The following is a 13,161-nucleotide window of genomic DNA, read 5'->3' as shown; positions in this document are numbered from 1 at the left end:
GAGGGGTGGCATACAAATCCAATAAATAAATAAATAAAATAAATAAACAACTGGGTTACTGATTTAACTGCTTCTATTAAATCAGCTGTGATTCATTTAACAAATGTGGCAAGAAAAATCATAAAATGGGGCAAAAATCACTGAACAAATTTCTCACTTAACAACATAAATTCTGGACTCAATTGTGCTCGTAAGTCGAGGACTATCTATATACCGTACAGGTAGTCCTCGACTGACAACCACTTGTATAGCAATAGTTCAAAGTCACAATAATAATTTACAACCAGTCCTCACACTTAGGACCATCTCTGTATCCCCATTATCACATGATCCAAAATCCAGCACTCAGTAATCAGCACATATTTATGATGTTGCAGTGTTCCAGAGTTATGTGGAGGGGTGAAATCCAAAAGTTTTTCCTACCAGTTCTGTGGGCATGGCTTGGTGAGTGTGTTATGGGAAGAATACTACCAAATCTCCATTCCCTCCCCACTCCAGGGGTAGGTTACTGCAAAATCTCCACTTCAGCTCAGTTGAACTCAACTCAAGAACTCAACTCAGCTTAGCTCAGTTGAACTCAATTCAACTCAACAAATCAGCATAACTCAGCTATCTCAACTCATCTCAACTCAACTGCTTAGCTCAGCTAACCTCAACTGAACTCAACCCAACAGTTCAGCTCAGCTCAACCTCAATCATTCAACTGCAGTCCACTCCACTCCACTCAACCATCAATTTGGTTGGTTCACAACCTGAGAGATAACAGGCATCTTGCAAATGGATCAAGACAGACATTGAATTAGAAGTGCCCCAAATATGGTATCTTGCTCAAGTGAATCCAGAATTTCTGGACGAATGGATGAGTGGGTGGAGAAAAATAAAATGACTGCATGTGAAATGTTTAACAGAACCAGGCAGAGAAAAAAATGTGCTATTCTGAGGAATCTGTTCCAAAGTGTTGGCAGCCCTAACAGTGTTCGGAATTGTCTCTTTTTTACATATATTGCACATATAATTTGAATTATCACCCTGCTTATTATTTGCCAATTCAAATTTAGCTAGTATGGTTTTTGATGAATAAAACCAATATACCATTAGATTGCATTTTAAAATGGGTGAGCTCTTCGGATGTTGTTAGAGGAAAAATAAACCTTGCCTTTATTGTTTTTGGGGACTTTTAAACTCTTGCTCTAAGATCCTTTGGGAATGTAATAACCTTATACTGGTTATTAAACTATTTATGAGTTTCTGCAAGCCCGTAAGGCTCTCTGTCCCATCTAACTTTATTTTTTTCCCAAAGACGTTTTTAATTAAAAAAAACCCCCTGAAATTAAATGGGGAGCTGCAGAGCAAACACCAGCCTCCAGCATCAAATTTATTTTCAAGGATGCCTCTGAAACCCACTCTGGTTTTGTGGGTTTTCTTAGAAAATAAAATGGCGAGTGACTGCAGGCCTTTTCTTGAAAAACATTGTATGTATCATGGGAAAAAGATAACAGTAAATGCAAAAGAAAGCAATATTATTGGGAGTAGGAAAAGAAAATAGGATAAGATAGGGTAAGATAGGATAGGGTAGGGTAGAATGCAATGCAATGCAATGTAATGGAGTAGAGTAGAGTAGGAATAGAATAGAATAGAATAGAATAGAATAGTGTGATTGGACACACAAGGGATTTTTCTTGGGTGCATCAGCTCTCAGCATACCAAAAACAACAGTGATGTCATAGATCATAAATCATAGGAACAATCATAAATCATAAGATGCAAACAATACATGATAAATCATAAAATTCCAATAGGAGAAAGTAATAGAAAAGATGAGAAAATGAGAACAATTAGAAGGATATTAGTAATTCAGCAATCAAATCTTATCTCTTGAGTATGAAATTTTCAGAGTCACAGAAAATAATAATAATAATAATAATAATAATAATAATAATAATAATAATAATAATAAAAAAAAAAAACATCAGAACTACTAGAGTGTATGTTACCGAGGCTGCGATCGGTACCATCTTGAGACCAAATAGCTTCAGGAGGCCACCTTCTGATAATGAATGTATGGTGACTGGACATCCTCACTATAATAACCATTTTGTGAGAACCAATTCTCAAATGCAAATGGTGTACTTCAGCACCAAAATTGCATTCAGAAGCAATATATTTATTTTTCTCCCTTCCCTTTACATCGTTCATCACACTTTGCATAAGCAACATAATCCGCCATGTTCTTTTTATCCAAGAGGGTTTTGCAGTATCGGGTTTATTCCGTTCTTTTTTTTATTTCTTAATTTATGTTTCGCCATCTATATAGCCTGAGGGTTTCTACTTGGTTACAATTACTGGGAGATTTGCGGAGGAAAGAAAAGTCAGTGATTGATCTCTTTTTAAATAAGAATATAAACTTAACATAATCCCACAATGCCATGACAATTTTGAAATTACTCTTTGCAGACCATTCTTTCAGGCACGTCCAGCCTTTGGGTGATGGTTGGTCAGATCAAGCAACCAGAATTCATGACAAAAAGACTTGACAGCTGGTATATCTATAGATGTCGATACCTGAGAACAGTGATTCTCAACCTTTCTAACGCTGTGACCCCTTAATACAGTTCCTCATGTTGTGGTGACCCCCAACCATAAGTCTAGTGACAATTCTCCTAACAGAGCTTTAAACTGATTAGTAGGACGGTCAGAGGGGCATCCCCATTGTAAACACCTGATTGGTCAGATTGTAAAAATATGTTCCAAGGCACCAGAGTAGAAGCTTTAGCTCCTAACACCATGGGAAATTTGTCCTTTCCCATGGTCTTAGGTGACCCTCTAAAACGACTGTTAGACCCCCAGGTTGAGAACCACTACCTTAGAAGATAGGGGTTCCTTCAGTCTCCATTAGTGTCCCTCTTGCATTTTTGGGACACTACAAAAATCTGCAAAGACTTCAAGAATCCCATATTGTCAGATTTGGTCTTCTCCATTATATAGTTAGACTAAACTCACTACCAATTTTCCACATTATTCTTTTTGGAACAACTCAGCTCTTGAAATCGAGACATAACCAGCCCTACTGTAGCCTTTTCTGAAAGAAACGCTAATGTGGAGGCTACTGTGGTACTGTCATGCAAATTTTCATCTTAGATTATTAAAAAACCAAAGGAGCCTATCCCAGGATCTGGTTAATATTACCAGTGGCCATTGAAAAAAACCTCCAAATCTTCATAGCAGATTTTCTTAAAAACCAGTTGCCATATTTTTGGGAGTGTAAGATGCATCAGATTATAAAATGCACCCTAGTTTTTTGGGAGGAAAATAGGGGGGAAAGTCTGCCTACTAGGTATTCATCTGGCTAGTATCCTTAGTCTGCTCAGCTTCAGTACATCATTTTATCCCCTGGTTAGGGCTGAAAAAAACCTTATTTGGAGCGAGTAGCAATTAAGAAAATGCCTGCAAAGTCTTAGGGCTGGAAATAACTTACTTGGGACAGAGTAACAATGAAAAAAACTATAAGCTGGGAAGATCGTTAGCACCTCGTTAGGTCTGGGGGAAAAAAAGCTTTAAAAAAGCTCCATTTAGATATAAGACACACCCAAATTTTCAGCCTCTTTTTGGGGGGCAGGGGAGGTGTATCTTATACTCCAAAAATATGGTACATAGTGTCTGTCCTGATGTTGATACAGCAGAGAATATTCAGTATGTCCTTCATTATCCCATATATGACAGGACCAGGACCAAAGGATTGATAGTTGCTGAATTCAGGGCTTTGGACCTCAACTGATTGAATTATTTTCTTATTCCAACAGTTTCCAATAGTTAGTAATCAGGCTACTAGTGAAACTGGATGCTAATTAGAGCATACAAAACATTTGCTAGACCGATTCTTGAATGTAGCTCATCTGTCTGGAAAAATGCACTGCATATCGGACAGTCCAGAGCAGTGGTGGGTTGCTTCCTGTTCAGACCAGTTCTTTAGAACTGGTAGCAGACATTTCCCGTCATTTGCCGAACCAGCAGTGATGACCGGTGATCCAAGCTCCTGAACCGGTTCTCCAATTGCTGCAGATTACATGTTTGACAAGCAAATAAATAAAATAAAACAAATAAGCCTCCAGTTTGTAATGCTGCCAACCTGTAGCATTTTTAAACTCTATCCTGACTCCTGACTTCTCTCATCTGACACTTTCCCTCAGATGTCGGATACAATTATTTATGTTGCGTGATTTTGCTATCAGACAAATGCCATCTGAGTCAAGGTGGACTCAGCCTTCTAACCTTCTGAGGTGGGTAAAATGAGGGCCCAGATTGTTGGGGGCAATATATGCTGAGCCATATTGGGATTGGGTGGCATAGAAGTCAAACAAACAAACAAACAAACAAACAAACAAACAAACAAACAAACAAACAAACAAACAAAAATAAATGCTGGCTTTGTAAATCCCTTAGAGAGGGCTGTAAAGCACTGTGAACTAGTATATAAGTCTAAATGCTATTGCTATCTTCCCCCTACCCTTTGTTTCCTGCTCCCAGGCACCCATGCTCCGGCCAACATTTTTCAATCTGGGATGCTCTGCAGAGCCCTGCAACCAGTGGTGGGCTCCTATGGGTACGGTCAGGAACGCAATACCGATAGCAAAATTTTGGTCAGGTACACAGTACCAGTAGCAAAATTTTGATTATTTTTCCCCTTCTGGGCTCTGAGTATGTTTTTCCTATTGCAGTAAATGAGTTGACTGTGTACAATTTTAGAAGAGCTGTGTGTGCGTGTGTGTACATACACTTTATATAGTACATAATCAGGGAACGCAGTGGGATAGTGAAAATGGAGCTCCACCTCAGAGCACTGAAAGATGTTGAAACAAAATGCACAAGCCATGCGCACAGTGTGGTAGTAAAAATTTTGGTAGCCCATCATTGCCTCCAACTCCAAGTTGGTGGTTTCCCATGAGAGATGAAGGGGATAAAAAAAGATCCCAACTTCTTTCACGAAATATTTGGCTCTTCATCCATAGGTTGGGATTTATTTAAAAAAAAAAGTTTTGCAGCCTGAATAATTTTGAAAACCTTTGCTCTAAAGCATCATGATTAAGTAGGTGCAAGAATATCATATTGCACCCAAAAGACTTTTCTTTAGATTGCTTTTCTCTTTCAAAGTCAAATTCTCATTTCTCAATACTGAATGGAAACTAGCAGAAAAATCTGTAGTGGATTTTTAAATTTTTATTTGTTTGCATGGGACTAGAAAAACAAGAAAATGGAAGCTGAAGCCAATTGGATGATAAGTTGCAGGTCTCAAACTTGCTTTCCTAATGCTTAATTTCCTTGCTTCCAAAAGTATCTCACCTGACATCTGCCCTTTAATTCATGGTATGGAAGATATTTGAACTGCCATTTCAATTATAAACTCAATATGAAAGAAAAAGAAATAATTCCAATAGTGCCATCTCCTGGCTATGTAATGTAGTAACCTAGTTAACATAAAATAACATAGTTGAAAGGGACCTTGGGGGTCTTCTAATCAACTCCCTGATTTAATAGATTAACAGAGTTGGAAGGGACCTTGCAGGTCATCTAGTCTAAACGTTTGCTCAAGCAAGAAATGCTACATCTGCCTCTACCTAGGATCAAATTGATCAAGCAGGGGATCCTATAGCATTTCAGACAAATGGCTTTCCAGTCTCTTTTTGAAGGTTTCCAATGATGGAGCACTCACAACTTTTGAAGGCAAGCCGTTGCACTGGATAATTGCTCTCAATGTTAGGAATTGTGTCCTTAGTTCTACGTTGCTTCTCTCCTTGGTTAGTTTCCATCCATTGCTTCTTTTTTTGTTTTCAGATTCTTTGGAAAATAGGTTGATTCTGTTCTGGAGCCCCTCAAATATTGGGACACTGCTATCATATTTCATCTAGTCCTTCTTTTCTTTTTCTTTTCCTTTTCATAGTTTTTGTTAATTTTCTAATGTTAAGAAACACAAATACAAAATACAAATACTAAAAATAAAAAATAATAATAAGACAAACATAAAATTGAACAAATACAAAATTCATACAATTACGAACATTAAGAACACCATACAACATATTTTACAGTGTACCATTTAACTTGATACATATTTTTGCCATTAGTAATTTAACCTATAATTTTATATATACATAAATATTTTGTCATTTCTGTTTTCTGTTTCTTACTTTGGTTCCTAATTTCTAGCCAATTGTAAAATCTATTACAAATTCAGCAATAATCCGATTCCTCTTTTTCTTTTAGTTCCATTATCATACTATCCATTTCAGCACATTCTAAAACCTTACTAAACATAATTTCATCTGGGGGAAATTTCTTTTGCTTCTCGTGTTTGCAAAGGTAATTCTGCAGCATTTAGTATGTGGAGAGTTAAATATTGTTTGTCGTTTTTCCATTTTTTGGATCCAATATTTCCAATAGTTCTGGTTTCATTTGAATTTTATATCCCATCATTCCTTCCAACCAACCATTTCCTAACTTTTTGCCAGTATTTCCTTGCATGTGAACAAGTCCACCATTAGTCCTCCTTTTCACTAGACTAGACGCATCCAATTCATGCAACCATTATCCATCTGTTTTAGCCCCCCGACCCATAGTCATTGCTGGTCTCTGCAATCTTTCCAGTCTCAACATCTTTTTAATGTTGTGGTCACCACAAAGACAATTCACCTCTTCCTTCTTCACTTGGGAGATAACTTTACCCATTACCAGCAAGAATGAGTGGGGATGAGTTGATCTGATCAAGAATTATTCCTCATTGGAGCAATGAGTGTTGTGAGTCTAAATCTGAAGACAGCAATATATGATACATTCACAATACATTTTATCTTAGTTTTCAGAGAGTTTTAAAATTGCTGTTTACTGTTTGCCAGGTGGAAGTTCATTGCAGACTATTTTTATACTGTAAAGACAAATCGCTGTTAAAAACTCTCCAGGAATGCCCAATTATTAATCTGCACCATACTTCATTCCTTTCCATAATATATTTTTTCTGTGTGTGATTATGTGGAAGAAGCCATTTCTTTCAAATACCGCATTTAGAGGATGGTTTCCTCTTCCAATCAAGCATTTCTTTCCCATTGCTTTCCCTTGTCAGCTATTTCATAGCATTGAGAGAACAGCTGACATGTCTCTTAGTTGGGTTTTTCACCCAAGGATAAACAATTATCACGCTCACCGAAAAAACTCCCCACCAGGTTGCTAATAACAGAGTTCATCTATCAACCTCATCAATTCCTGGTGAAAATTAAGTTCTTCCATGTTTGAGAATTGCTAACAAGGTTTGGGGCCATATCTGGGGTGATATGCTTCCATAACAAGTTGAAAAATTAAACCAGAAAGTCACAAGAAACTTGAACCAATAATTAATAATAATAATAATAATAATAATAATAATAATAATAATAATAATAATAATTCTGTCGGGCTCTCTGGTAGACTCCTCCCGAAAATTCACAGGTACAAATTTCAGCCACACACACGTTTGAAAATTCAAAGCAATGTTCTTTATAATGAAAATTCACTTAAACTAAGCCCTCTTTTGGTATAGCACTCGTCTCCAAACAAACTGGTAATTTGTACAAGTCCCTTATCAGTTCTGTGATACTTAGCTTGCAGCTGTGAGGCAATTCACAGTCCTTCTTCTTTCACAAAGTGAAAAACACTTTGCTCTGGTTTAGTTTCAAAGCAGGGAAAAATCAGCACACAAAAGGTCAAACGCAGCAAAGCAGGCACGAAACACAACGATTAGATAATCCTCCTCAATGGCCAAACCCACAGGCTGCTATTTATAGCAGCCTCACTAATTATCACAGCCCCACCCAACCACAGGTGGCCTCATTTTCTTTGATAATAATCTCTCAGTTGTTGTTGCGTATGCATCGATCTCCGCATGCGTGGCTGTATCATTAACTCTTGTTCTGAACCCAAGGAGGAGCTAGATAATTGATCTCCCTCTGAGCTGTCTGCCACACTCTTCTCCTCCCTGTCACTCATGTCTTCTTGGTCAGAGGAGCCTTCATCATCAGATTCCACCGGGGGCAAAACAGGCCTGCAGCATGTGGATGTCTCCCCCACATCCACAGTCCTTGGGGGAAGAGCTGGGCCAGAGCTAACCACAACAAATAATGATAATAATAATAACAAGAACAACAGCTGCTGCTGCTGCTACTACTACTACTAGGAGTACTATTACTACTACTACTACTACTACTTTGGGACTTTCAAATTCAAACTGACAAGGTTTTTGAACAAAATACACCTGGATCTCACGATTGTGGAAAAGAAAAAAGTGTGGATCATTGATGTTGCCATACCAGATGACAGTCGAATGGATGAAAAACAACAAGAAAAACTTAGCTGATATCAGGATCTTAAGATCAAACTAAAACAACTCTGGCATAAAACAGTACAGGTGGTCCCAGTAATAATCGGTTCAATGGGTCCTGTGCCAAAATACCCCAGCTGGCATTTGAAAACAATAAACATTGACAATATCACGATCTGTCAGTTGCGAAAGGCCACCATACTAGGATCTGCAAGCATCATATGAAAATACATCAGTCCTAGATGAAGTGTTCAACTTGTGATATTGTGATACGAAATCCAGCATATAAATCTCATTTGCTGTGTATTACTGCTTTTATGAAAATAATAATAATAATAATAATAATAATAATAATAATAACAACAACAACAACATTATTTAATCATTATTACGCGATGGTCGAGGGCCAAAGAGTACAGTTTATTGATATCGCTGTACCAGGAGTGTTACAGTAGTCGAACCTCGTCTTCTTTATAGGCACGAAAGGAGAATGCTATTTCATTTGTCAAACATAAGATAGCAGGTCAGTAATGAGTTATAAAATATTTTGCCACCAACTTGGGTGTGCACTCACACAACTTCTGCACATGCGCAGAAGCATCCTGGGTGGGTGGGCGGAGCCTACTGCCACTGGCACTACCAGTTTTAAGAAGCGGTCCAAACCCACTGCTGTAATAGGTATAAGTATAAACATGAATGTGAATACAGTAAATAGAAGGTACAAATAAATGGGGACGGTAGGACAGGGATGGTAGGCACGCTGATACGCTTAGGCACGCCCCTGACAGACCTCTTAGGAAGGGGGTGAGGTCCACAGTAGATAGTTTAAGGCTGATGCTTTGGGGATTTTATGAAATAACAATCGAGTCAGGTAGAGCATTCCAGGCATTGACCAACTCTATGGCTGAAGTCATATTTTCTGCAATCGAGTTTGGAGCGTTTTAACTTGAGTTTGTATCTATTGTGTACTCCAGTATTATTGTAGTTGAAGCTGAAGTAGTCATTGACAGGTAGGGTGTTTCAGCAGACAATTTTGTGTACTACGCTTCGGTCAGACCATAGGTGGCATAGCTCTAGGTTATCCAAGCCCCAAATTTCAAGCTTGTGATAGAACAATGAACTTACTAAAAACCATGGCGGGATGCTATTTGCTTCCTTAACCACCATTCTTCTGCAATGGTAGTGATAAATTGTTGCTTCCTCACCGGCCACAGGATGGTGATAGAGTACTATCAAAAGTTGTCTTTCCATTCCAAAGAAAGAGGCAATTCCCATGAAAATCCCCACTTTTCTAAGCTTACATTGGAAAAACAAATGCACACTTGAGGAGGGTTGCAGTCTAAGAATCAGCCCTTCAGCACAACCCCCCATTAATATGTCTCTCTTCGGTTTGCTTTCCTTCCTTCTGGGCTCTTTGTTCTTGTAATGCACCGTGAATACATTAATAACCCAAAGCTGATTATTATAATGTTTATTTCTAAACTCCCAATTATGGATTGCCTGTCATTTAACTTGGCCTGCAGAAATGTAGCAGGCAAGGCCATTTCAGAGAGGGAGATGCAATAGAGAAAACTTCAATTAGATTTTTGTGTATCATTTTATACTAAAAAGGCCACTCTTCAAGGATTAAATTTACAGCTGAGAGGGAAAGAAAGATGAAAGGACTGTACTGAACCTTGCTCTGCCTGTTACTCCTGTTTTTGGCCATGTTTGGGGTTATAACTCATGCTTGATTGTCTGGTTAGATGATTATTTCTCTTATGGGAACTTGAAGGATAAGATAGGATAGGATAGGATACGGTAGGGTAGGGTAGGGAAGGGGAGGGTAGGGGAGGGTAGGGTAAGGAAAGTTAGGGTAGTGTAGGGAAAGATGGGGTAGGGTAGGGTGGGTTGGGTGGGGTAGGGTAGGGGAAGGGAGGAGAGAGGAGGGATGGGATGGAATGGAATGGAATGGAATAGAATAAAGAATTGAATTCAATTGAATTTTAAAAAACCAGAAAATAGAAAATAAAAGAATAGAATAGAACAGAACAGAATAGAGTAGAATAGAACAGAATAGAATAGAATATACTTTATTGGAAGTATGATTGAACACACACAAGGTGTGACACACATGTGATTGGACGTTGATAAGCAGATAAGCAGATGGATATGTCAAAGTTATCAAGAGATTTAAATGACAGGAACAATAATGCAAAGAAAAATTGAGAGAGGACGGGATGAAGAAAGTAAGAAAGAAGGAGGGAGAGAGAGAGAAAAATAATTTTTTTGCAATTTATTTTTGCTAAACTTTTTTAGCCCCCCCTCTCCCACCCCACTCAATGGTGTCCCTCTTTCCCAATCTTAAAATCTGATCACTATGTGTGAAAAATGATCATAAGTCTGCTTTTTTTCAGCATCGTTGTAACTTTGAACTTTAAATTAATAATTGTAAGTCGAGGACACCCGATTCATTCATTCTATTTGTCTAAATACTCATTCATTACTGCTACATGTAGTTCTTGACTTACAATGATAATTGAGCCCATATCTTGTTGAGTGAAACATTTTTAAGCAAGTTTTGCTCCCATTTTAATGACTTAGTTGCCATAGTTGTTAAGCGAATCACTGCAGTTGATAAGTTAGTAAACCAGTTGACTTTGCTGGTCAAAACGTCAAAACGTTGCCAAAGGGGATCCCATGACCTTGGGGCACAGCAACGGTCGCCTGAATTTTGATCCCATGATTATTGGGGTGGCTACCACTGTGAAAATTCATGGTCAAAAGTCACTTTGAATGGTCACTAAATGAACTGTTGTAAGTCGAGGATGCCTGCCCTTATTTTAATAAACAGATATTCAATATACTGGAATAATAACACATTTTCATAAATAAACATCTATCATACAGAATATGTCAGCCCATTCTACGGTAGTGCTTTTTGAATTCTACCACCTTCACAACTGATAGACATCTCAATTTGTTGCACACAGAATGTCAAAATCCCTGAACTGGGAAAAAAAAAGGGTGGGGAATGGAAGCTCTAAACTTTGACTTTATTAAGTCTCCTTCTTCTTCTTTTTTGAGAGACAATATTAATGTTTGAGTAATGAAGCTGAAACAGCGTTTAATTAGTTCATTAAGCAATCAAAGGAGAATTTTTGACTTCATTAACTCATGGGGTCAAAGGCCCATGTGGAGACTGCCTACCAAAAGGAAGTTATGGAAATTTAAAAAAAAAAACAGGAGAAAAAAAAAAGGGAATTGCTCACTAATAAGTCAAGCAATATCAGATCATCTGGAAAAAATTAGAGGAGCGTACTCCATGGTTTGCTTATAAAGTGTGCACGCCCTGTTTCACTGAACTTAACCAGAACTTAACTTCATGGGTAATAACAGACCTGAACAGATAACTGAAACTCCAGGTTGGGAAAAATATAACAGACTATTTATGTCCTAAACTTTTGTTGGTAAATGCTTCATGCTTCTTCCTCTGAAAACATGTTTGTTTGTTTATTTGTTTAGATTAAATTAGATTACTAGTAGTGATGAGCGAACCGAACCTGCACAATTCGGGCCCATACCGAAATTTGCAGTGTTCAATATACCGAATACGAACCTGAAATGTTTTGAAACTTCGGGCAAAGTTCGGGGTCGTGTTCAGCGTTCAGAGCTTTGACGTCACTGGCAGGTTGCTAAGGACGCCAAGGTGATCACTTCCTGGATTCCATGGAAACTAGGAAGTGATCACCTTGGCATCCTTAGCAACCTGCCAGTATACATGATGTCAAAGCTCCACCACCGGAATCTCTTGGTGGGATTCCCCGTTCGGGTTCGGCCAAATTTTGCGTAAAGTTTGTCCGAACTTGCCGAACCCGAACACCGTTGGGTTCGCCCATCACTAATTACTAGAGTTGGAAGGGCCTTGTAAATAGTATAGTCCAGCCCCCTGCTCAAGCAAGAGTCCCATCACCATTTCAGACAAAGGTCCGTCCAATCTCCTCTTGAAATTCTCAAGTGTCGGAGCGCTCACAATCTCTGCAGGCAAGCTGTTCTACTGGTTAATCGCTCTCACTGTCAGAAAGTTCCTCCTTATTTCCAGGTTGAATCTCTCCTTGATCATTCCATCCATTATTCCTTGTCTGGCCTTCTGGTGCCTTGGAAAACAGCCTGACCCCCTCCTCTCTGTGGGAGCCCCTCAATTATTGGAAGACTGCTATCATGTCACACCTGGTCCTTCTCTTAACCAGACTGGCCATGCCCAGTCCCTGCAATCACTCTTCTATTTTATAGTTTCCAGTCCCCTTATCATCCTGGTTGCTCTCTTCTGCACCTTCTCCAGAATTTCAATGTCTTTTTTGTAGTGTGGGGACCAAAACTGGATGCAATATTCTAGGTATGGTCAAGGCAATTCTGGTGCCTTGGAAAACAACATGAACCCTTGCTCTGTATGGCAGCCCCACAAGTATTGGAACACCGATATGCTATCATGTCTCCCCTAGTCCTTCTCTTGGCCAGACTGGCAATGCTCAGTTCCTGCAACCTCTCTTCATATGTTTTAGTTTCCAGTCCCCTATTCAGCCTTAAGCTTCTCAGTTTCGATTCTCAGAAGTGGTTAGCTCCTATTGGCTGATTTAGTTGCTATGCCTATTCATTGGCTAACCTTGTTAACATGGCTCTCCCAGTTCATGAATATCTTTAATAGTTCTGGAATTCTGATGGTGGCACTACTATCCCGAACACATGACTGCATTTTGAGTGCGTGGAACTGATTAAGTTTTATTAGTGGTTGCACATTTTGTGGTCATGTGGCCATAATTCTAGATGCCTTTTGACAATTT

This window comes from Erythrolamprus reginae, chromosome 11, assembly GCF_031021105.1.
Source record: "Erythrolamprus reginae isolate rEryReg1 chromosome 11, rEryReg1.hap1, whole genome shotgun sequence".
NCBI classification, from domain to species: Eukaryota; Metazoa; Chordata; class Lepidosauria; order Squamata; family Dipsadidae; genus Erythrolamprus; species Erythrolamprus reginae.
Note: the sequence above shows the minus strand (reverse complement) of the source record.